The 26,236-nt window shown below is 41.5% G+C and overlaps 1 protein-coding gene and 1 long non-coding RNA gene across 2 annotated transcripts in view; both read left to right on the top strand.

Moving 5' to 3' along the window:
• PXDNL (peroxidasin like) overlaps window positions 1-26,236 on the top strand; it is a 456,288-nt gene that overhangs the window by 20,795 nt on the left and 409,257 nt on the right. The gene's annotated exons all lie outside the window — the stretch shown is intronic.
• On the top strand, window positions 8,389-10,206 carry LOC108306688. The gene is made up of 3 exons (XR_001826233.2): window positions 8,389-8,816; window positions 8,917-9,099; window positions 9,596-10,206. It is a non-coding gene; the product is annotated as an uncharacterized LOC108306688 (long non-coding RNA).

Below are 26,236 nucleotides of genomic sequence, written 5' to 3'. Positions count from 1 at the left end.
AAAAAAAAAAAAAAAAAAAAAAAAAAAAGAGCGGTAGCCCTTCTCAACGCCGCGCAGCAGGAGTAAGGGCTGCAGGCACCCGCGGCTGGGCCCACCCAACCTCGCCCCCGCTGGCCTCCGCCGCCCTCCGCTGTCTCCAGGCCCGTCCCTCGCCCCTCAGTGCGAGACCCTAGTGCCCCGACAGGGTGGCAGGGAGCTGCCCCTCCGGTATGGGCTCACGCGTGGGCGAGGGAAGAGAGGGATCCTGAAATCTCTGCCTCACAGACAAAATAATGCTGCCCTCAGTTGCTCCTGGATGTCAAAAGAGAAAATAAGAAAAGGTTGCAACTCAGGACCGCGTCTTAAAAAAGAGAGGCTTAATCTTAAAAAGGTGGTAGAACCTTCCACCAAAGTATTAGCAAACGAGATAGGAATTTAAAGGCAAAATTTAAAGTAATTTAGTGTTTCTTTGAATATTCATTCTTTGGGGTCTGAGGCCAGCTGTACCTCACTTCCTGGTGGAGGAAATCCCACACTTGCCATTTGAATGCCTGTGTGGTTGACAAAGTATCATCCCCTCTTCCTCTTGCATGGTATTTCATTTCATTTCTCTTTCAAAATGGGGGTTTGTGCAAAAAACCCCCAAAAACCAAAAAACAAAAACAAACCTTTCCAGAAGGTTTTCAGTGTATTTTGTCCAGATCTATCAGAGGATTCACTATCTATGGCAGCTGTAGCCTTAGGAAATGTATTTCATAAATAATAGGACTTGAAAGTCAAGATTACTCCTTGATCCAGCCTTGCAGAATGAACAATGTGTTGGTAGGCATGAAAACAACATTAATGTTTTTGTATATCTCCATCAGAACTCTTGGGTGACCTGGTGCATTGGCAGTAAGTGGTAATATTTTGAAAGGAATCTTTTTTTTTTTTTTTTCCCTGAGAAGTAGGTCTCAGTGGTAGGCTTAAAATATTCAGTAAACCTTGCTGTAAACAGATGTGCGGTCCTCCAGGCTTTGTTGTTTCATTTCTAGAGCACAGGCTAAGTAGCTTTAGCATCATTCTTAAAGGCTCTAGCATCTTCAGAAGGGTAAATAAAATTTGGCTTCAACTTAAAGTCATCAGCTGCATTCGCTCCTCATGAGAGAGTAAGCCTGTCCTTTGAAGTTTTGAAGCCAGCATTGACTTCTTTCTGGCTATGAAAGTCTTAGGTGGCATTGTTTTCCAATAGCAGGCGATTTCCCTTACACTGAAAATCTGTTGTTTAGTGTGGCCACCTTCATCAGTGACTTTAGCCAGGTCTTCTGGATAATTCGCTGCAGCTTCTTGATCAAAACTTACTGCTTCACCTTGTACTTTTACGTTACAGAGCTGGCTTCTTTCCTTAAGCTTCATGAATGATCTCTGCTAGCTTCACGGTGTCACAATTGCTGGCTCTTCCTCTCCCCAGGGCACAGAAATGCTCTCAGAACCACACTGGGGGGTTGGGGTGGGGGTTAGAATGGGGGTGGGGGAGTCAGTGATTCAAGAACGTTTTTCTGTACTTTGGGAGGCTGAGGCAGGCGGATCACTTGAGGTCAGGAGTTCAAGACCAGGCTGGCCAACATGATGAAATCCTGTCTCTACTAAAAATGCAAAAATTAGCTAGAGGTGGTGGTGGGTGCCTGTGGTGCCAGCTACCAGGGAGGCTGAGGGAGGAGAATCGCTTGAGCTTGGGAGGCAGAGGTTGCAGTGAACCAAGACCGTGCCACTGCACTCCAGCCTGAGCAAGAAGAGTGAAACTCCATCTCGAAATAAATAAATAAATAAAAGGTAAAAAGAATGTTTTTCCTACCTCTTCAGTGCCTCTTTCAGTGATATGAAGTTAAAACCAGGTAATGTGAGTGCTCACCTGGTTTTTGGTTCTTACAAAGGTGTTTTTTTTTTTTCCCTGTAGATAGTTGTTTAATTTGTGTCCTTGAAGCGGGAATGGTTGGTGGAGCCTTCTATTCTACCATCTCCCTCCTAGCTTCAAACTTTTCTTCTCCAGCCTCCTCACTTCTCTCAGTCTTCACGGAATTGAAGGGAGTGAGGGCCTTGCTCTGGATGAAGGTACAGAGGCCTAGCGTTTGGCCTGGCTTGGCTTTTGACATGCCTTCCTCACTGAGCTTAATCATTTCTAGCTTTTGATTTAAAGTGACAGATGTGCGGCTCTTCGTTTCCCTTGAACAATTAGAAGCCATGGGAGGGTTATTGAGTTGGTCTAATTTCAATATTGTTGTTTCTCAAGGAATAGGGAGGCCCAAGGAGAGGGGGAGAGATGGAGGGAACAGCAGGCTGGTGGAGAGGTCAGAACACACACAACGTTTAAGTTTACCATCTTGTGAGGTTGTAGTTCGTGGGCCCCCAAACAATTACAATAATAACATCAAAGATCGCTGAACACAGACCAGTGTAACAGTTATATAATAATGAAAACGTTTGAAATACTGGGAGAATTACCCAAATATAATACAGGAACACCAAGGGAGCACATGCCATTGGGAAAATGGCACCAATAGAATCGCTCCACTCAGGGTTGTCACAGACCTTCGGGTTGTAAGAAACACAGTATCTCCAAAGCATAGTAAAGAAGAGCACAGTAAGACCAAGTCTGCCTGTACATGAACTACTAATGTGTGTTTTATGAATCATCAAAATAATAAAATAGCATTTGTGTCTTTGAAATATGCCTTAAATGTGCGTGTCCTCAGACATTGTCTAATGAACCACGTTAATCATTTCATTCAAGTGTTTTTGGCAGGTACAAACAACCAGCACTGTATTTTTCATAATAAAATTAAAACAGTAGATTCTGGAGTTAGAGGGAGGACACGTTTTAGAAGAGTGTAAAGGACCATGATCAAGTGCATCCTAGAAACAGCTTGTTCCATCTAAAATGTTTAATTCCTCTAGATCTTGATGTAAACCTGGGAGTTTCACTGGAGACCATTTGCCCGAGAGAAATTTATAACCACTGATGCTTAAAATGTGTCTTGGTTGTTCATTTATAATTTTATGATCATAGAAGCATTGCTCTCTAGGGCATTTAAATTGTTTCAATAAGCAAAACCTATATAGAAAGATGCTTTAATTTTAATAGAAATATAATTTTTCCTGCTAAAAAGAGGGTGGTTAAATGAATGATTTTGTTTTTTTAGTTGCTTTAGGTACTAAAGAATTATATATATTTTTCTACACATTCTATTCTATGCTATGAAATTTATAGTGACGTCGTAAAGGGAAGCAATGCAGAATGATGTTTTCTAACTGCAGGAAAAATTTCTGTGCCTCCTAATAAGTGTCTCTCTGGCGAGCAAGCGTACGTTTATTGTGTGTTCTGGCATTCTGTTATCTTTTATTACTAAAGCCTGTTGTACTTGTTTTCATGAGCCGTTGATCCAATTAGGAGCGATGCTAAGATTGAGTATAATGAGAGGAGCACATCAACTCAACTATCCAACTATTGTACTTTCTAGTTAACGTTCATGAGCTGCCTAAAGGCCCTATGGTTACTCTGCTACTTACAATGATTTCACGTTGCCTTTATGGAAAATATGAAAGAAACATATAAAGGTCGTGAATGAGATTCTGGCATGAGCATATTATGCTGATTGATCTGCTTGAGAATTCATAAAAGCAATAGAAAAGCATCATTTGTCAAGGAGAAATAATTACTTTTGACTGGTAAAATATGCAGTTTGGTTCCTCGGTAGTTTGACAGGGATCCTCCACACATTAACAAATATAAAGTGATGTCTCATTGAAATGTCTTTTCAAGAGTTGACAGAGGAAGTAAAATTATTTATCAAATATGTCCACTTCTTGCTAGGAAAAAAAAGGAGAGCCTTTTATAGCTCTTAGTCTCATAAGGCTTTACCATTTGCTAAACTAAGAGTATGTTGAGCAGAGATTTCTGAGTAGTCGTGTTATGCCATGACCTCTTCTCACCCAGAATATACCTGCTAGTTCACATGTTTTTTAAGCTGATTTTTTGGTGGGGAGATGAAATACTTAATCACAGTCTGTGTATCTTCCAGAAGACATGAACAATCATGACTCAAGAACCGAACCTCCAAATCTATCTAAAAACATAGTTTATAGCCCTATTGACTTACAATGCTTAATTCCATTTTACCAATTTCTTTCCAGTGAGACTAATTCTAAGCCTTGCTAAACATATCAACCATTGTTTTGTGGGGATGCTGTGGTAGGAGCTTGGCTATCTGGCTAATATGCCCCTTTGGTTCAGAATTCCTGTTACATATGGAATTTCTCCCTGTTGCATAGAGATCATCTGTCCTCCAAATTTAGATGCATATATTTCAATAATGGCTTTCCGGGAGTTTATCCATTGTTTGTTCCATAGCAAAGATAGTAAAGTCTTATTTTTATATGGTTTAGTTATAATGCATGAGTAGAAAAAAATTGCCATTCAATGTATCCTGTGTTATCTTTTTGGTTTCCAACTCCTATACTGCTGGGTTGTACTCTGCAAAGTTTTAAAGGGATGTGAACATTCCAGAAGGCCAATCTAAAGCATCTAGCTGCGATAAACTATCAAATTTCCATTCTGTGTTTCTTTCCTAAGGACAACTGTTTGGAACCACTTTATTCTCTGTTAGTAAAGGCATTAAATGTTATTGGACTCAGCAGCAGAAGGAGGTTTTCTGCAATGTCCAGTAGTTGCGGGCACTTCGGGCTGTGCATACAGCATGGTGGACGTAACAAAGCACTTCTCTTGATGGTGTTTGGGCTGTGCACAGCTATGTGATGCCATCTGGTTTTTAGGCACCAATGGCATACCACTTAAGAATTTATCTAGTAGCAAAAAAAAAATAAAAAAAAAAATACACACACACACACAAAAACCCCAAAACTGGAATAAAATGGTCTCCAAGTAAAATGACACTGATTTTAAACCCATCTTGACACTTTTTACCCAAAAGGAAGCTATTCTCATAATTATGCAATAATACATTTTAACTCAAATTTTATAAAATTATATGGATGTCTGGATATTGCTTATTGGCTAAACCATTAGCCACTGTGGATGCAAGAATGCTGTATTCTTTTTGTAAGTCAATTTGTATTATTAATATCAAAATCGCAGATTGTCCTGCCTCTTAAATTGAGTACAGAGGGAACGCTCAGTAGGGAAACAGTCTGACATATTCAGGACATTCTTAAGCCACTAAAGTGAATTTTCTGCCTATAAGAGAAATTTTATGGGATAAGGTTATGTTAACCCCAGAAGGTTGTTAGTGGATAATTTGGCTTCATGATATGTAGCATGACTTGGAGACATTGACTGGAAGCTGTGATTCATAGACTGAGGTTCTTCCTTTTATTTAGTATGCTGTAAAGGAGTGAGAACATGATAGGTTATTCGGTGTAAGTCAATACATATGAGACAAGATTAAGAAGCATCTATCAGTATTCTTGTGTGGAACAATTTGTTCAACAAATATTTTACCAGTGAATACTATGTGCCCTGCACTGAATTAGGCAGAAGATGATGAATAAGTTCTTTAAGAAGCTGATAGTTGGCCGGGCGTGGTGGCTCACGCCTATAATCCCAGCACTTTGGGAGGCCGAGGCGGGTGGGTGGATCACGAGATCAAGAGATCGAGACCATCCTGATCAACATGATGAAACCCCATCTGTACTAAAAATACAAAAATTAGCTGGGCATGGTGGCGCAGCCTGTAATCCCAGCTGCTCAGGAGGCTGAGGGAGGAGAATTGCCTGAACCCAGGAGGCGGAGGTTGCAGTGAGCCCAGATCATACCCTTGTACCCCAGCCTGGGTAACAAGAGCGAAACTCCGCCTCAAAAAAAACAAAACAAAACAAAACAAAACAAAAAGAAGCTGATAATCTATAGAGAATGAGAGTAAACCTTTCAATGGCTGCAATTAGTCCCGCCGTAGAAGGGAACTGATGAAAGCGTTTATCCTGCTAATGCAAGGATTCGACACTTCTCTTTCTTGGTGGCTTTGAAACATGGTGGCTGATTCTTTGACCTCTTACCCTTGAACTTGGAGTTAAGCCCTTCTCCTTGAACCTGGAGGTGCTGTGACTGCTTCAATCCACAGAATGAGGGGGAAGCCCGAGGCCTCTCTGAAGGCCAGGCAGCACTGCCCTATTTGCTGCAGCACTCACTCCTGGAGCATTAGGCCCCTTGCAAGGGTCCAGCCTCCAGAGGCTGTGAGTGTGCACCCCTGGCAATGGTCCTGTGAGATCAGCCTTTCCTTTTTATCATCTGAACCCCTAGACACTAATGGGCAGAGACTGACCCACCCTGCTGTGCTTTGCCCAAATTCCTGACCTACGCTGTGGTTAACTGTGTAGCAGCAGATCACGAAAATATAGGAGGCGATAGCTCAGGATCAACTGGAGGTGACCATGAGGAGGGTGGGGCGGGGCTCTGGGCAGGAGCAGCCTCAGCCAAGCTGGCGGTGAGAGTGCCTCTATGCACATGTGTCTGTATGCCAACAGAGATTTGCGTTTCTTGCTCTGGACTGGATTATGACATCAGAGGATAATATCTGAAAACGGAGATTGAACAGCAAGGATCAATGAGCGTGTGAGCGCATGCGAGCAGCAGACATCAGCCTCTCCTGCCAAGCTGTACCACCCTCTTTCTCCCCTTTGCTAACAGATTTTCCTTGGCCTTTTCCTATCTTTGGAAGGGGAGGCGCCCAGGAAACATGTTTTATGTGAATATAATTATGCTACTGAACAGTTTCCACTAAAAGGAAGGTTATGAGTAGAAGGAAGCAAAACTCAGAGAAAACGTAAAGTGAATCAGTATCAAGAGACTGAACCCTCTATAACTGGAGGAAGAGCCATAGGGAAACTGATTTCTCAGAAAACTGACGTGTCTTCATGCATTGTGAAGTCCCAACTGACTGTGGCTTGGCAGTCCAAAGCCATTTCAATCAGCAGCTCTTCTGTGGTGCCTGCAAGTATACTCATTCTTTTAACACTTTTAGACAACATAGCTGAAAATAGCAAATCAAGGCCACATGCGTGCTTGTGCCCCAAGCATCTATGCAAGGCACACAAAGTCAGAGAAATAAGAGGCTGCATCTTCCTCTCCCTTTTATCCTAGAAAACGTTCGCCACAAAAGGAAACACACTTTTGATTTATACAAGCCTCCTTTTCACGATGCGTGTCTATAATGTAAATATTTTATTTAACCTATGTGCTGTAGACCCCTAAGTGTTTGTGACATCCGAAATTCATGTGTTGCAGTCCTAACTTCCAATGTGATGGTATTTAGTGGTGGGGCCTCTGGGAAATGATTAGGTATTGAGGATGGAGGTTTCATTAGGCCATAAAGGTAGAACCCTTATGAATGGGGCTACTGTTCCTATGAAATAGGCCCCAGAGGCCAGGCGAAGTGGCTCATGCCTGTAATCCCAGCACTTTGCAAGGCCCAGGTGGGTGGATCACCTGAGGTCAGGAGCGTGAGGACAGCCTGGCCAACATGGTGAGACCCTGTCTCTACTAAAAATAGAAAAATTAGCTGGGGGTGGTGGCGCACACCTGAAATCCCAGGTACTCAGGAGGCTGAAGCAGGAGAATTGTTTGAACCCGCGAGGCAGAGATTGCAGTGAGCCGAGATCGCGCCACTGCACTCCAGCCTGGATGACAAGAGTGAAACTCTGTTTCAAAAAAAGAAAAGAAAAAAGAGAGGTCCTAGAGAAGTCCCTCGGCTATTCCATTATTTGAAGACTCTGTGAGAAGACGTTGTTTATAAGCGACTCAGCATATGGTAGTTTATTACAGCAGCCCAAACTGACTGAGACATTCCCCACACATGAGTTGTGAAGGTTTCTCAGTGTAGGATGAACAGGCATGTGCATGGTCTCCTGGAACAGTGTTTCTTGACCTGTGGTTCTCAGACTCATGGGAGTTTACATGTGTATTTTTGGGTGTCTGAGAATTTTCTTTGAGAAAATGTACATTATTTCATTTTGGTGGCATTTTCAAGTATCTACATTAGTGTCCCTCAAACTTTACTGTGCATGCAAATCACTGGGTTACAGATCCTGTTCAGAATCATCAGATCCTAGGAGGGCCTGAGGCTCTGCATTTCTTTTTTCTTATTTATTTATTTATTTATTTATTTATTTTTAAGGCAGAGTTTCACTATATTGCCCAGGCTGGAGTACTGTGGCGTGATCTCAGCTCACCATAACCTCTTCCTCCTGTGTTCAAGCAATCCTCCTGCCTCAGCCTCCTTAATAGCTGGGATTACAGGCCTGGCCGCCACACTTAGCTAATTTTTTTTTATTTTTAGTAGAGATGGCGTTTCCCCATGTTGGCCAGGCTGGTCTTGAACTAGTGACCTCAGGTCATCCGCCCGCCTCGGCCTCCTAAAGTGTTGGGATTACAGGCGTGAGCCACCCCAGGCTGAGGCTCTGCATTTCTAACAAGCTCTCTGGTGACAAAAGTGTGAGTGTGGGAACAGTGCTTTGAAAAGCCAGGCTCAAGATGCCCCTTACAGCCGGTAACTGCCAAGTGACATCCCTGCCTGCCTGTGTTTGTGTGTGCTTATATTTGATCTAAGTTGTGCTGCTTTCATTGTCACAGATGAAAAGGAATGAAGACAGCCAACTATTGTTTGGCAGCCTCCTGGTTAACAAGAACGTGCACCATTGTCAGAGCAGAATCCATGAGATAGAATTGATGGGCACACGTACTTGGTGGAGCAGAATTGGGAGCTCTGTGCCATCAGCACTCTCCGTCCCTACTCGCCCTTCATTTCTGCTGTCTGGGCCTGACTTCTCTGGGCACAGACTTTCTCCAGGTCCAGCGGCAGCTCTGTCCCCTCCCCTCTGCCCCCTGCATCACTGCACTGTGCTGTTTCCATAGGCCTGTTTGATTCATTTCCTCACCCTTGCTATCAGGCATTCCTGACATCTGGGACTTTGTGACAGGCTGTTTGGATTAGATGGCAATTCCCTGTCAGCCACCCTGGAAACTCACATAGGTGCCCACAGGGACTTCGCCTCACTATCAGATCATGATACATGTGACCTTCCCTTGCACATAGCCTTGGCCTAGAAGACACTTGGAAACTGGGTGATGAGGTGAGTAGGGGAGGAGGGCCTGTTTTAATCACATAGAGCTTATGTACTGATGGGAAGCTATCAACCTATAAACATAAAGTATGAATATCTACCCAGAGTCTCACTACAGTATTATCTTTTCTACTCTACCCCTTTTTATTAGTGGCTATTTATTTTAACATGTGTCTTTGTTTATGAGTATAAATGGACATAGTGTTTCACAATCTGTGAGAGCCAGGCCGGGGTGATAGCCCCGAAGTAGAAAAAAAGTCAAGATCCAGTGAAAAGTTGTCAGCAACATGAAAGTTCTTCCTAGATTGTCAGTTTTTTAAAACTCAGAACTGTAAATAGCAAAAATCAGTGTGTTCTTTAGAAAGTAAAAGAGCATACTGTTGGAAAGGAAGAATACTTGCAAGGACTGAATCAGAAATAAAATATAGCTTCTGGCAGCAATTGGAATGCCAAAAAGAAGACATAGCAGTTATTTTAAGAATTATCATTATCTTTCATTTAAAAGTGAAATCGTGGGAGGCTGCAGAGCAGAGAAGAACGAGCTGGATTTTGAGGTCTCTCCGACTTGAGCTTGGATCATGGATCTGCTACTTTCCAGTCCTGTCAGTTCGGGCAACATGTGCAGTCTCTTGGAACCTGTATCTTCTTCTGTAATAATAACAATATCTCACTGGAAAAGTTGTGAATAGGAAATAAATAATGAGCGTAACATCCCCCAAGAACACGTCATCCATAGTAACCACTCAACTAGGAAATGACAGCTTAAAAAATGTGTGTGGGGGGGACTGATGAGGATCTTACATAGGTTGAAAATGTGATGTGATTATTCCATGACAGCAAAGAATTAGAGTTCAGAAACATAGCCTGCCACATGGGGCACAGGACAGAGCTTCCCAGTGGGTGCTCTCCAAAGTCCCCGTCATGAAATTCATGGTAGTGAAATTTTTTGTGTGAAGGAATACAAAGTCACACTGGTTTTGTTTACTTATTAATTTATTGGTAAGTATTTCAGGTCTTGAGCTTCTGATCATTTGCTAATATTTATGGCTTTCATCCCTGGCTCTATATTTCTGTTCCTTTTGTGTTTTCCAATACACATCAAGGAATAACTTTCTGTTGTTGTCATTCTGTTTTGTTTTTGAGATGGAGTTTTCCTCTTGCCTCCCAGGCTGAAGTGCAGTGGTGTGATCTTGGCTCATTGCAACCTTCGCCTCCTAGGTTTAAGTGATTCTCCTGCCTCAGCCTCTCCAGTAGCTGGGATTACAGGTGCCTGTGACCCCGCCTGGCTAATTTTTGTATTTTTAGTAGAGACAGGGTTTCACCATGTTGGCCAGAGTTGTTTCGAACTCCTGACCTCAGGTGATCCGCCCGCCTTGGCCTCCCGAAGTGCTGGGATTACAGACATGAGCCACCTCGACTGGCCGGCACCGAAGAATAACTTAATGACATCCAGTTGACTTCATGAAGGGTGCGTGTTTGGTACTGCCTAAATCTGTGTTAAAAATTCAATGAACTGAAACTGGAGAACTGAATGTAAAGTTGGAAAACAAAGGGACCACTTCTTTCTGTGACTGGCTGATTGTATTTTATCTGGCGTTTGACACCTGGTGGCAGCTATGATTTTACTTTCTCCTTCTGATTATTTTTGTGCAGCTTACGTTGATTGAGAATTCTTCCATTCCAAGTGTCATCCCAGGCCCTTGCTGTGTACTGACATGTTGAATTACCACAGCCATCTTATAAGGTAGATAATAATGTTATTCCTGCTTTGGGGATGTGAAAGTAGGCTCAGAGCCATTAAGTGACTTGCCATAGTCACCCTATTGGGTCAGCGTTGGAAGATTGAAACTTGTATTCCCACCATGAGAGGAAGCATGACATTTAGCAGGTTTTAGAGACTTTCACTCATTTGACATATATTAAATGGGCGTGTGGCTGTAAGATATCTTACAGGAAATGAGTTAAAGCATTTTACTTTGTGTACTTGCTTTGCTTTTACTTTAATATGAAAATATTGGAAGTTTGAATCTGGACTTGTGTAAACCCACAGTGATGTATCTTAAGTAGCCAGCTGTTAGGTGTAGAGGGGCCATCTGTGTGGACTGTCTATGTCTACATTTGTTCCTGGGCTAATAAAGAGCATTAAAACCAGAACAAAACAGAAAAGGGAATGTTAAAGAAAAAATTATTCAGGACCATTGTGCTATGTGTCAAGACCATTGGAGTAGGGGAAAGAGATGGGGCTCAACTTTAAATACAGCCAAGGCAGCTGGGGAATTACAGCCAGCGAGCAGAATGAGGGGATCATTGGATGGAAAATATCTTAAGAGGAGACATCGGAGGCTGGGGGGGATTCTTGCTAAAGAGTCCAACTTAGCAGGACTCTTGCTACAACTGGACTAGCAGACCAAAGGCAAGGCACCAAGGGGAGGCCTCATTGAGAAGGGGGGTCAGAGAGGCCTGCATGAGGTTTAGTCAGGGAGGGGGACTTTGTCAGGGCGATACTGGTGAGCCCTGTAGAGAATCAGAGAAACGTGTTCCACACAGAATTGAAAACTTTACACATTGAAATGGCAATAAAGCGAGCCATTTAAGTTGGCTTTGGTATTTTTGATTAATTTTGTGATAAAGTTAAGAAATATTAAGAAAACTGATTTTCAATTTATTCCCTATATAGCTTCTCCTCTTTGGGGGCTACAAAATTTCATTAGCTTTGTTTTCACTCTTACACTACTGAGTCTTCTTACTTTAGTAATCAGATCAGCCTGTACATTTGCAGTAATGGCCTTTGTGGATGGACAGATAGTAATTAATAAGCAACCTACCTAAGGGAATGACAATTGTATAAATATACTTTCAATGTATTTAAAGGGAGAACAAAACCCATTAAATGTTATACTTATGTACATATTTAATTTTAGAAGGAAATAAGTCATTCTGTTACCATAGACTTTCAGAAACTTCTTCATTGGGTGAATTCTATGAAGAGTAAAATTTCACAATAACTTTAAAATGTATCCTGAGGCAGGAGAATTGCTTAAACCGGGGAGGTGGAGGTTGCAATGATCTGAGATAGCGCCCTACTGCCCTCCAGCCTGGTGATAGAGCAAGACTCTGTCTCAAAAAAAAAAAAAAAGAGCATCATGTAGCTAAGAATCGTATTCTGAGGTTTGAAAGTGTATTACGATATTAAATGCATTTTACTTGACATTTCATGTAAACTTTATAAAACAACATAGAATTTGTTTTAAAGATTTTCTACTTCAAATTGTTGTATTTTTATTTTCCTTTGTTTTTGCCGATATCATGATATGAAATGATAAAAAGCCACATTAGTGTTTTAACAAAAATAATCAAGACCCATTCTTTTGCATCCACGATATTCACAGACTTCTAATTTATCTTTTTAAACCTCTTTTGTGAACATACATATCAGAAGGTTTACATGGTTATTTTAAACATCTCCTCAATCAAAAGTTGTTAATATTTTAATCTTCCCAATCATGGATAATTTAGAAAAAGTAACATCGAGCATACTTCTCTGGAAAGCAATAAAGGATAGCCTTTAAAAATGACAGAAAAAATATTTTATTAACTAGTGAGTACCACTGGAGGTTACATTTCTTTTAGTCTTAGGAGGTTCAACATTTTTGCTTTTAAGTGGGGAGAACTGTTCTGATATTATTCTCAAAAAGTAGCAGAAATATAATGCAAACCACACTTTAAACAGTCACTTAAAGTTTTGAATAGTAGAAAATGAAAGAATCTGTTGTTTCAATTACCATTAAACAGTTAGAATTGCAGAATTTTACTTAAATGACTTTCTTCTAAATTAGGCTAAAAACATGCATTTCAAAGTGCTGAAGTTACCCTGACAATTAGTATTTAATGCTCATTTAAAGTTTTATTCTATGTATTAACTATCTTTGTATTATCTCAATTTACATGTCCCTATGATTTTCTGAATCTTAATCCCAGTAGCAATGCTAATGTATAAGCTAGTCTTTCAAGAAAGAAAGAAAGACTACAAATCACTTTTCCATGCATTACACATAAAGATACAGTTCAGTGGCATAATCTTGAGGAATTAGTTGTGAAAATGGATTGCTGCTGCAAATGGTAAATTGTATATGCTTTGTTAAGGAAGGACTTTTCAATGTGAAAGTTTGAAAACATTGTTTCTTAGCAGAATATTAAACTTAATAAATGTGAAAAAAAGTAACTAGCATTGTAAAACTGTAGCAAAGTAATCTGACTTCATTTGACTTCTAAAGAGGAATCCCAGCACAAAAATAAACCTGCAGCCTGGTGTGGTGGCTCACACCTATAATCCCATCACTTTGGGAGGCTGACGCGGGCAGATCATGAGGTCAAGCGATGGAGACCATCCTGGCCAACATGGTGAAACCCTGCTTCAACTAAAAATACAAAAATTAGCTGGACCAGGTGGGGTGCACCTGTAGTTCCAGCTACTCCAGAGGCTGAGGCAGGAGAACCACTTGAATCTAGGAGGTGGAGATTGCAGTGAGCTGAGATTGTGCCGCTGCACTCCAGCCTGGTGACAGAGCGAGATGCTAGCTTAGTAAATAAGTAAATAATAAACTTGCATTGCACTTCTTGTTTCCTGAGATGGCAACTTGGGAACGAACTCTGGAAGGTGATTGTGGAAGGACTGGGGCTACTGATTTGCCTTCTTGATGTCTAGTTCACCCTGAATCTGTTCCTCTGCACTATGACGTCCCTCCTTGCTCATTAAGAGCATCATGCAGTGAGACTGTTTCACAGCCCCTTCTTCTCCCAGAGGGGCTGCAGAAGCCTGCATCTGAGTCCTGTGGCCGAGTGAAAGAATGGCTGTGACGCGGTGCTTCCCACGGCATGCTCCAGAGCCAGAGGCTGCGGCTGGCTCCCTGCCTTACTAGCACTGACCTTGAATATGACTTTTTTTGAAAAGGAGGGGGGAGGGGGGCAAGAAAACTACTTACCTCCTTGTTTGTCATGAGGCTTCAATGAGATAATATATTTAAGGCGAAGCATGGTGTCTGACATACAGTGAATAGTCAAATATTAGCTAGCGCTTCTGTTTTCAAATGTGTGGGTTTGCATGTATCCATAGTTGATCTTATTATCATCCTGCTATTTCTAACCCTCTTTATTCCAAACTCTTTTAGCCCATTCTCTTTGTATTCCAGGCTGCATCTTATCTTTGAGGATCTAGAGCACAGTTGTGTTGTGGTAGGAGATGGGGAGGTATGTGTAATTTACTTAGAACCACAGCGGCCACGTCAGTGTGCAGTGCAGTGAATGCGTGTCTGTTTCTTTGCTGGAATTCGTGCGTCTCATTTTTCCCAGTTGGACCTTCAGGGCACTCCTGTGGCACCCCTTCTCATTGGTTCCCTGGTACTCTTGGTTCTATGGTGACTCCAGCTTCATTAACTCTGCCCCGGACCTTTGCAGGAGAGAGCCATGCTACCTTCCCTCAGCCCTACATCTTTGGCCTCTTCCTCCTTCCCACCTTCCACGCAGACTTCACACAGCCCCAGAGTCACTGGGTCACCCTAGTCTGAAGGCAACATAAGATCAGTCCTAAACTTATGATCCTCAGCATCCCCCTGCTGTGACCAAATCCTTCTCCGAGCCTTCCCAGAGTCCCCAGGGCTGACCTGCTTGCTGGCTTCCATGCTCCCTGCTCTGCCCAGCTTGCCAATGACCACAGCAGCTGCTTGGGGTCTGCCCAGACCAGCCTAGGCTGCCTTGGCTCCAGGCTCTCGCACCTACCCTCAAAAGAGTTTACCAGAACCTTCCTCTAAGAAAACAAATGGGATCCTGAAAAGTCCACGAGCTTCTCTGATACCACACGATTCCCCCAGAAAGCACAGACGTCCAGACAGAAAAAAGAGAGTGGGGCACGCGAGGAGGTGTGGTTCAGTGGAGCAGCTAGGAGGGTCCACTGTGGTCCCCTCTCCGTCCTGCCCACACCAGCCCTCCGTGTCTCTCCCGCTTCTGCTCACCTCGTAGGTTACTCACCCTGCACGCTACTTCTCACCTCGCTCCTATTTCCTACTCTCTTTGATGAACCAGCAGCACTGCCTGGTTCTGGGTCTCCCTTTCTCTCTCTTTCTGTATATGTGTATTTATCAGTGCCACAGCTGGAGGACAGGCTGGCAGAGGAACCACGTGTGTGGACCAGCGGCCGAGGTGCAGAATCCAGGGAGCACTTGCCACCTGCAGGCAGCACGCCTGGTCCGGCAGCTTCGCACTTGGCTGCTTCCAGGCAGAAGAGCCCGGGCTCTTTCTCTCTGTCTTTGTTTCTCTGTCTTTCTCACTTGTATCTCTGGCTTTTTCCTTGTTCTCTGACTCTCTCTGCTTCTGTCTCTCTTTTTCTTTTTCTCTCTGTCTCTCTCTCCATTCGATGCTCAAGGATGACCCTAAAAGCAAGTGACATACTTCCAGGGTCACCTTTCCTTAACTGTCCCCAAGGATGGGGTCTTTGTCATTGGAGGGACAGCTCCTGAAACCGGGTCAGGAAGTGTCCTGAGATACCAAAGGGCACTTTGCATGTATTTCCACTGTAGGCCCTGTGAGGATTACAGTAGATGGATTGTGTCATTATTCATAATGTATATGTTTATTTTTCCTCTAAATTATAAGCTTCTGGTGTAGATAGAAAAGTATACTCTTTATAACTCTCCTAATTCAATGTTTGCTGTAAGTGATTGGATAACCATAGTCTTTGCTGAAATTTGTCAGATAGGACTGCTGTGGATTGGCTTTGTTTGTACTGAAACTTTTCCTTAATGTTCCCTGTGGTGTTGAGATTTCTCAGGAGCACAGAATGTTTCTTGTGTCACTTGGCGAATTTGGCTAGACATGTTTTTATTTTGGACGTATTTTTTGAAAATCAAACCATAGGTCCATGGTTTCAAATCACTCTTCAGTTCTGCTGTTGTTTTTGGCTTCCAGAGACAAGACCGATAGCAGCTTGCTATGGAATGTGTGCCATTGTCTAGGGTTCCAAGACTCTGCCATGGCTGCGGCTGCTCTCCGTGCGGCTGTGATGGCTGGCGGGAACAGCACTTCCCTTTCGTGGGAAGAAGGTGTGGTGTGCAGCACCGGTCACTGATGTCTTGTATGTGAAGCGCTGCCCTCCCTCTGACAGCTGCTTGCCAAGTGGCTCCATCCGTCACTGGGAGCGGGCATCACATGGCTCACTGCCCCAAGGTATCCTGAAATATTTCTCCCAACTTTAACATGTTCATTCTCTCCACCTTAGTTTGCTGTGAAGATATCTATCCCACAGGAGGTACGAGAGTGACTTGCCTAGTTTAGAACTACGGTGTAGCTGTTTTGACTTTAAATTGCGTGAGTAATTTACATCTCAGATCCTGCTGAAGGCCTGCGCATTCTGATCAAGACACAGGAGACAGCCGGAGACATGGAAAGGATTATGTAATGACTGTTGCTTCCTGGATTCATGGACCAATGGGGAGAAAAGCCAGTTACATTCTGTCGCAAGCAAAACACCAGAGGAAAACACTCCTTCAGAGCGGAAGTCTGGATGCCTGCATCCCCATGCTGAGCCCGTCCAGCTAAGCCAGTGTTCCTAGAACCTCTGTTTTTGATTTACTATTATCTTGATGAAGGCCTAGACTGTCTTTGTCACCTTGATCATAGCTATTCAATCAAAGCTTATTAGAAGAATGGGATGTTAGCCAAGCACGGTAGCTCATGCCTGTAATCCCAGCGCTTTGGGAAGCTGAGGTGGGTGGGTCATGAGGTCAGAAGTTCGAGACCAGCCTGACCAACATAGTGAAACTGCATCTCTACTAAAAATACAAAATGCCTGTATTCCCAGCTACTCAGAAGGCTGAGGCAGGAGAATCGCTTGAACCTGGGAGGCGGGGGTTGCATTGAGCCAAGATTGTGCTACTGCATTCCAGCCTAGGCAACAGAGTGAGACTCTGTTTCAAAAAGAAAAAAGGAATGGCATGTGATTGTTCTGTAACGAACAAAGCTCATTCTGCCTGTTGTACAGTAAGCCAATCGCTGATATGACAAGTTTGCAGTGGAGAAAAGATTTTATTTACAGGCAGCTGAGTGAGAAGATGGGAGAACAGCAATCAAATCTGTCTCCTTGGAGATGGGGTTTAGGGATATTTATGGGATAGAGGAGTAAGATGGGCTGAAGCATAGGGAAAGATCATTGGGGGTAAGGAAAAGTGAGGTAATCAGTGATCTCTGCAAGTATAGCCGAGCCTCATAGCTCCTCATGGGATGCATGTTCACAAAACAGCATCATTACCATGATGTGAGGGTGGAGATTTTGGCCCTCTGACCTCAAGAGGTCACCCATGGGATATTCACTCAGGTCCAGTTGAAGGGTCAGTGGTCTCAGCTGGCTTGAACTGGACAAGAGCTGACTCCAAGTTCCTGAAAAACAACTTAAGTAAACATTTCCATGGTGACCTACTCATCGGAGATATTGCCGACAAGGAAGATGATGGGAGTGTAGTTATATATTGCTTAGCTACGTGACTTTCAGCTATACAGATTTTAAAATCAACTAGAAGCAAGTGACTAAGGTAAAGTTTGGTGAGGCTAATCAGATTAGCCATCAGTTTCAGTTCTAATGCATGGTGGTTCTAAGTTTCTTTTAGTGTGAAATATCTATGATTACATGTCAAAACATGTACCACAGGAAAAGAAGGCATTATTGAAAAAGTGGGAAATGATAAAATTCCTAAAGGCACGTGGTTCTTGGATGGCTAGAGAGAATGGGCAAAGGTTCCACACGAGGATAATCAAGTCTGCCCAGAGACTGTGGCTAATACCTGTGAAGGTAGCATCAACTATCAAATATCATGAACCAGGAAAAGGTCTACTGAGCCACAAATTCAGAAGCTAAAGGTTAATTCCATCATGAATTGGAGTAAGAGTAGAGGCAGGTGGCAGGAGCCCAGAGACTTGAAGTCACAAGCTTTTCCAAAATTTGAGCAGTGTTTTGGAGTCATGGTAGCTATTGGACCAGTTTTATGAGAGTGGACGTAGGGCTGGCTGAGTCTTCATCTGGGCCTCCACTACAAATTCTGAGGAACAGTCAGTATTTCTTCCCATATGAACTGTTGGGCACATAGTAAACCATTAATAAATGTTTGGTGGAATGACTTTGATGTGACTCAACTAGAAAATGTGCAGTTCATTCCACAATTCCTCTGTTTGCCAGTGATGTACATTCTTATTCATTCTGTTTTGGCCTCATTTATAATACATAGAATGGTGGTGTTGAACATGCCGCCCTTCCGTGTATTGTAGTTATTATGTGTGCGTGTGCACATATCTGCATATAAAAGATTCAATCCAGCTTACAGCTCTCAGGTTCCTTTTCCTTTTCTCTTTCAAATTCTTCATGGCTTGTGAATGCTAAGAAAGCTGTTTTAGTCCTGTATTAACCTGATTGTCTGAAAATTTAGAACTTGGTTGCTATTGACATTATGAATTTTCTCATGAATTCTATTTTCCCCCAGAAGTTTCACTCATATATAAACTTGAATATAATGAAGTTAACTTCCTGTAATTCATTTACTCCTGTTATGTCAGAAAGATCATCAAAATTTGACATGAAACTCAGTTCATGTAAAGACTCAATTGTCAACTAGCTGTTGGTCTTGAACAAGTCAGTTAAATTCTCTTGGCCAGAGGAAACACTTTTGGAATAGCAGAAAGGACTTTCAAAAATCCACTTCTCCACAAAAAAAAAAAAAAAAAAAAAAAAAAAAAAAGCTTGCAACAGTTTGAGGAACGTTTATACAGAAGTGACTGAATCTCAGTAAGAGCAGTGAGCTTTGTTCACTTCTTTGTGATGTTTTAACTTACTAGATTCCCTTCACTTTCTCTCCACCTCCACAGTAGCCTTGAAAACCAACAGCCTCACAGCCATAGTAACTCTAAAAATCAGGAGCCTAGAAACTACTAAGAGGAAAGATTTGGAGATCCTAAACAAAGACCGATGATCGTCATTATTTGTCCTATCTGGAAACATTGTGGAAAAGTCCCATTCACAAATGTCTTGACTTGACTTGACTCAGAGTTATCTCTGTGAGTAGCGTGTTAGCCTCAGAGCTTTGGTTGAAAACACAGCAGCAAGTATTTAATATATCAACGTAGCCCATGGCAGTGATACCAGTTAAGGCAAACAAGAGAATAGCCAAAAATCTTTTTTTTAATTGCATTTTAGGTTTTGGGGTACATGTGAAGAACATGCAAGATTATTGCATAGGTACATACATGGCAGTGTGATTTTCTGCCTTCCTCCCCATCACCTATATCTGGCATTTCTCCCCATGCTATCTCTCCCCAACTCTCCACCCCCCGCTCTCCCTCCCGTTTCCCCCTGACAGACCCAAGTGTGTGATACTCCCCTCCCTGTGTCCATGTGTTCTCATTGTTCAACACCCGCCTATGAGTGAGAACATACAGTGTTTGATTTTCTGTTCTTGTGTCAGTTTGCTGAGAATGATGGTTTCCAGGTTCATCCATGTCCCTACAAAGGACACTAACTCATCGTTTTTGATGGCTGCGTTATATTCCATGGTGTATATGTGCCACATTTTCCCTGTCCAGTCTATTGTTGATGGGCATTTGGATTCCTCAAGGACCTAGAAATAGAAATTCCATTTGACCCAGCAATCCCATTACTGGGTATATATCCAAAGGATTATAAATCATTCTACTATAAGGACACATGCACACAAATGTTCATTGCAGCACAGTTTACAATGGCAAAGACCTGGAAGCAACCCAAATGCCAAAAATCTTAAAAGGAAAATCTGAAAAACGAAACACCTGTAGCAGGCTTTGAAAACATAACATGTTTTTCTGACATATTCCAGGGGATCTAGAAGACCATGCAAATATGCAGTGAAGATTTGAAAAACGTGTCTGTAGGGTATCCTGAGGTTCTGCAAAACAGGAAGTGAAGGCTAAGGCAGAGAAGTAAGCTTTCGGAGTGTGGAAGGCATGCCTCAGAACACACACATACACAGCCCCTGAACAAAGCATGGGAGGCTGATTGGTTCAAGGTGTTTGAGGAAATCTCTGTCTAATAATTAGCTAATTAACAATTAGCTGAATAGAAACTTCAGCAGCCTCACATGACAAAGAATACAGACTTTACAAAACTCATCTGAGAAAATCACTAAACAAGCAGCAAAAGCATCAAAACTAGGAAGGGGTTCAGATTTTTAGAGTTGCCCTATTATAATGTTAAATGTTCAGTTTTCAAAGAGAAAGGAGAAGGGTAGAAGGGGGAGGGGAAGAGACAGACAGAGAGAAAGACAAAGGAAAAAAAAAAACAGAAAAGAGGAAAGTTCTACTCACACATGGGAAAGGCAATCAATATTAACTGTAAGAACACTCAGATGTCGGGCTTACTTGATAAAGACTTTAAATCAGCTGTTATAAACACTTTCAATAACTGAAGGAAATTATATATAAAGAATTGCAGGACAGTCTGGGCATGGTGGCTCGGGCCTGTAATCCCAGCACTTTGGGAGGCCGAGGCGGGTGGATCATGAGGTCCGGAGATCAAGACCATCCTGGCCAACATGATGAAACCTTGTCTCTACTACCAATACAAAAATTAGCTGGGGGTGGTGACATGTGCCTGTAATCTCAGCTACTTGGGAGGCTGAAGCAGAAGAATTGCTTGAACCCGGGAGACGGAGGTTGCAGTGAGCCAAGATTGTGCCACTGCACTCCAGCCTGGAGACAGAGCGAGACTGCCTCAAAAAAAAAAAAAAAAAAAATTCTCATGGTTATATCCCAGGCCCAGGTGGATTCACTGATGAATTCTATCATACATTCAAAGGATAATTAACAATTCTTCACAAATTTTTCCAAAAAACTGAAGAACAGAAAATATGATTTGGCAATAAAAAAATTCATGCTACAACATGGATACTATCTGAAAACATTTTGCAAAGTGAAAGAAGCCAGTTACAAGACTACCTATTTTATGGTATCATATATATAATACAAATATCTGGAAAAGACAAATCATAGAGACAGAAAAGCAGATTAGCGATTTTCTGGGGCTAGGGATAAGGGACAATGGGGAATTACTGCTAATAGATATAGAGTTTCTTTATGGGGTGTTGGAAATATTCTAAACTTAGGCAGTGGTGATGGTTGAACAATTATGCCAATATGCTAGAAACCACCGAATTGTACATTTTAAATAGGTAGATTTTATGCAAAGTATATATCGTTAAAGCTGTTATACTTTTTATTCTCTCTTTGCCTTGTTTTCACATTTGAGAGATAAGAGGGCTGGGGCTGATTGTCTATATGTCTATATAGCTTCTGTTGATGGAGTGAGTTAAATTCTGTAAAATGATTTTAAGAGATTTATTCTGAGCCAAATGTGAATGATCATGGCCCATGACACCGGCCTCAGGAGGTCCTGAGAACATGTGCCTAAGGTGGTCGGGTTACCTCTTTGTTTTATGTATTTTAGGAAGGCATGATATATCAATCAAACATGTTTAAGAAATACATTGGTTTGGTTTAGAAAGGCGGGACAACTCAAAGTGGGGGCTTCTAGGTTATAGGTAAATTTAAACATTGTCTGGCTGACAATTGGTTGAGTTTGTCTAAAGACCTGAGATTGGTAGAAAGGAACGTTCAAGTAAAAGATAAAGGATTGTGGAGATCATATTTTATTGTGCAGAGGAAGCTCTCAGATAGCAGACTTCAGAGACAGTAGGTTGTAAACTCTTTCTTATCGAACTCAAAAGTGTGCCTGGCTCTTAGCTGATTATCTCCTTGGTCTGGGAAGGAAGGAAGAAAAACAAAGGGGGAAGGGGTTTCTCTATAGAATGTGGATTTTTCCCACAAGAGACTTTGCAGGTCAATTTCAAGGTGTGGCAAGGAAATATTTTTGGGGCTAAATATTTTTTCTTTGTCTCATAATGTTATGCCAGAGTCAGATTGAAAAGTAAGTCGCAATATATAAGGTTAAATAAAACCCGTCTGGTGAGAATTTATGGTTTGTAGGGCATGGCTCCCCACACCCCTTAGGTAGGAATTTGGGCAAGATAAAAAAATCAAAGTTATAGTTCTCATTTCTTCCAGCTCATGTATTCAATGGATATATGCCTTTGAAATTGTATGGAAATAAAAGTAGAGCCCTATTTACTCAGTGTTTTATTATCAGAGATGCTTGACTTTTATTTCCCATGTTCTCTGTTAACCCTACACTCTAAGATTCTGTATCTCAGCTTCCAGAGAATGCACACTTATTTAAAAATTAGTATGTATTTGTGTGTGTGTGTGTGTGTCTGTGCATGTAATACATTATGAGTGTTAGGTTTAAAGAGAATTTTAATCTAGCCAGAGAAATGATTTAAATTAGGTGAAATTTTCTGTTATATATATATTTTTTCACTAAGCATCTTTGGAATATCTTTTCTCAGACAATAAACTCTAGAGGCACCAAAATAAGTGAAACATTTCAGATAAGTAAGTACAGTCATCACAGGTAGAAGTAAGTACATTTTAAAAAAGAATACCAGAAAACCTCAGTTTAAATTTTAACTCTAACATGAGCAAGTCTATTAAGAGTTTTAAATCTTAGCTTTTTGTTGTAAATATGCATTATATATGCATATTATGCATATGTGTATATGCATACATAAATAGTGAGGCATATCCTTAATATTTATCAGGGGTAATAATAAAATAATGACTGACAGTTATTGAGCACTGGATATGAGCTAAGAAATTCATGCATACAGTCTCATTTAATCCACAAAAGAATCCCTTATAGTAGAAATTATTCCTCATCCCATTTTGCAGATGAGTAAAACTGAAGTCATCAGGTTAGCAAGTATCTGGAACAGGGCTGTTAGCTTCTAGGAAATGTTCTTCATAATACATTCTTAGCAATGCCCTGAGATTTTGGAGAACACTGCTGTTTGTAAATATCAAGTAATGCCTCTCATTCAATTCAAGAAGCTAGTAAAAAGTTTAAGTGATTTCCTTCAGGCTAACCATGAACCTGGCTGGGAACAGGGATTTCTCCCTGAACTGAAGCACGCAAGTATTACTATTACAAAGAGACAAAGGGAATTTCAAAGTTACTTTGGGATTCCAGTGTACACCCGTGACTATGGGCACTCTTTGCTAGTGTAAGTGAGGGACTGTGTTAAAGAAACTTCTCTTCCTGGGTTCACGAGGGGCGTGGTTTCAAAGGCAAGAATTTCCCGGCTCCAGGCCACCATCTGGGGACCAGCTGGGTATGCTCTCCTGGTTACATAAGTAGTGGATGTTAAATGCTAAAGTTTTAAAATGCCACCAGTTCACATTATTATAGAAACTGCTTTTATAAATGATGTGCTATTCAAATAGAGGGTGATCTAAATCTCATTGCAATACATTAATATTACATGGAGCTAGAAAGTTCAAGCACTGCATCAAACAGCAAAATTTGCATTCGAATATAGGGTAAGTCAGTGTACATGTTTGTCTCACACTCTGTGACAAATTTCCAAGGGAGGATTCATTTTATTTCTGTACTCTGGCTATTCATTTGGAACACAATGCTACTCATTGCAATTTCACAATAGCGTTTTTTTTTTTTTTTTTTTTTAAAGCTCAGTAAACCATACTGCTTTGTGAGCATTACTAACTTCACCGACTCTCTTATTCCTTCCTACTTGTCTAGTGTCTTAGACTAAACCCCAGCTAGAATGTGGAGTTAGGCAATCAAGTGTGAAACTTTGCTTGTGCTTGTGTGAGTATTAACATATACTTTCATACCTTAAACTTGTTAAGGATGAGAGATTTCCAAATTAGTCTTGACAAGGAGTCAGTTTTTGATGGACTTCTGAGTATTAACATATGGAATTGCATTTTGGTTTATAAAATGTAAATACCAACAGGGGTAGCTTGGGTTCCAAGCTAATTATTAGTAAGTTTAAGTTTTTTACCTTTACCTGGAGAAGAGTAGCCTCAGAGCTGGTAGAGAAGTTTGAGAGGGGCCTTAAGTGGACCCTCAAGAAACAGCACCTGAATGTTTGGGGTGGCTGAGGTCAGCAGGATTTAGTGAGGACTGTTAGGTGCTCCGAGCGCATTGCCTTGGCCGATTCATTCTTGTAACAACCCTGTCACCAAGCAGGGTACTTCACTGGGCAAGAAATGAAGACCCACGTTAAATTAAATGTTCAGACATCTGTCTAGGAAACTGGAGCAGGTGAGGAACTTGGCAGGTGAGGAACATCAAAATTCAGTCAAGTATAAGCACAATCAACAATGTGATTTGTGTTCTTATTGCTATTTAGTTTCTTGCGGCAACACTTTTAAAGTGTGACAAATGAATGGTCATCTCTGGAAGTATTTTTAAGTGGAGAACTGATCTGTCAGTCATTCTTGCCTGGGGAGGATTCTCCGCTCCCCTTTCTCTCTCTGTGTGTGTCTCTGTCTCTCTGTCTCTCTCTTTCTCTCTCTCCAGTACTCAGTGCGTGCCTATTTTGTGCTGGTCAGAGTGCTTCATGGCCCTCCCCTGTGGCTCTTATGCCCAAATTGGGGACACAAAGAAAACGATCAAATACAGAGTGGAAATTCTGAGACAGCCTATGCAAGAAGTGGAGTGCAGTGAGGAGACACTGGTGGCGGGGGACAAGCTTACTTAGAAACTTCATCAGGGCCAACATGCCTGAGAAGGTGGTATTTAAATTGGCGCTTTCAGACAGAGGAGGCAGTGAAGCAGAGGTGTGAAGTTTAAGGCAGGAATACATTTGGACAGAGACTGAAAGAGGGCAGTGAGATTGACTGGAGCTTAGTGGCTGGGGGAGAGTATCACAAGACTGATTAGATGAGGTACCTTCCTCAACCAATCCGTGGCAAACAAAGAACCCCTGGGAGCCTCTGCCCATTGGGCCCAGTGCTCAGTGCTGACACAGAGCAGTTGGTAACCCTGACTCCTATTCTCAGGGTGCATTCTATTCCAGCCCCAGGAAATGCTTCTCCCCATGTCTTGCCTTATCCTCAAAACAGAAGGTGACATTGAGATTCCAAATGTGCCAAGATTCATGGGTTGTACCAGTGGCAACACTGGAGAGAGCCACTGCTTTGGAGCTCAGGGAGGATTAGGGCTGTGGAAATGTGTAGGTAAGAGAAAGCACAAGCACATTAATTGGCTATATGATCCATTTTTACACTTCTATAGAGAACTGCCTGAGACTGGGTGAGTCATAAAGGAAAGAGGTTTAATTGACTCACAGTTCTGCATGTCTGGGGAGGCCTCACGAAATTCACAATCATAGTTGAAGGTGAAGGGGAAGCAAGGCACCTTCTTCACAAGGTGGCAGAAAGGCAAATGCATGCAGGAGGAACTACCGAACACTTGTAAAACCTACAGATCTCATGAGAACTCAGTCTCATGAGAACAGCATGAGGAAAACTGCCACCATGACCCATTTGCCACCAGCTGATTTCTTCCTTGACATGTGGAGATTCATGGGGATTATAATTCAAGATGAGATTTGGATGGGGTCACAAAGCCTAACCATATCAATTGTCAAATCCCTCAGATAGCATGAAAGCCATTCTAATCCTTGCAAAGTATTTTTTCCATGTATTGTTGAACATCTATTTCCTCGCATTTCTTTATGAACCAAATATGGTCTGGAATTACTAATACATTAGCATGGAATTTGTGATAATTATACATGGTGGCTAAGGAATATTAGACAACTCATCTTATTCTTAAGTTGGCAATACTGTTACATTCATATATATGTGTGTTTAGCCATAATATGTGTGAAGTGAGATACAGATTCCCTCCACTGCTGAGTAGGTAGACCTTGGATGTTTAACTGCAAATAGCTTTACTTTTGTAAAAATATTGAGTAAGATGTCATTAGATCTTCATAAGTAATAAAAACATTTTAGCTTAATTTCAGTTAATTTGATATAAACTTTGACATTATTATTTACATTTTTCTTTAATGTTAAGGTAGTTTATGTTATTAATAAAACTTCAAAGTATATGAAAAATATATATTCAGTTTTTACATTTAATTTGTATTTTCATGAAAATATATTCAGATTTTATAGTCTTTGGATACAATTGCATTTTTTTTTTTTTTTT

Source organism: Cebus imitator, unplaced genomic scaffold, assembly GCF_001604975.1.
Source record: "Cebus imitator isolate Cc_AM_T3 unplaced genomic scaffold, Cebus_imitator-1.0 Scaffold73, whole genome shotgun sequence".
Lineage (NCBI taxonomy): Eukaryota > Metazoa > Chordata > Mammalia > Primates > Cebidae > Cebus > Cebus imitator.
Note: the sequence above shows the minus strand (reverse complement) of the source record. Positions and strands in the feature narration are given on the sequence as shown.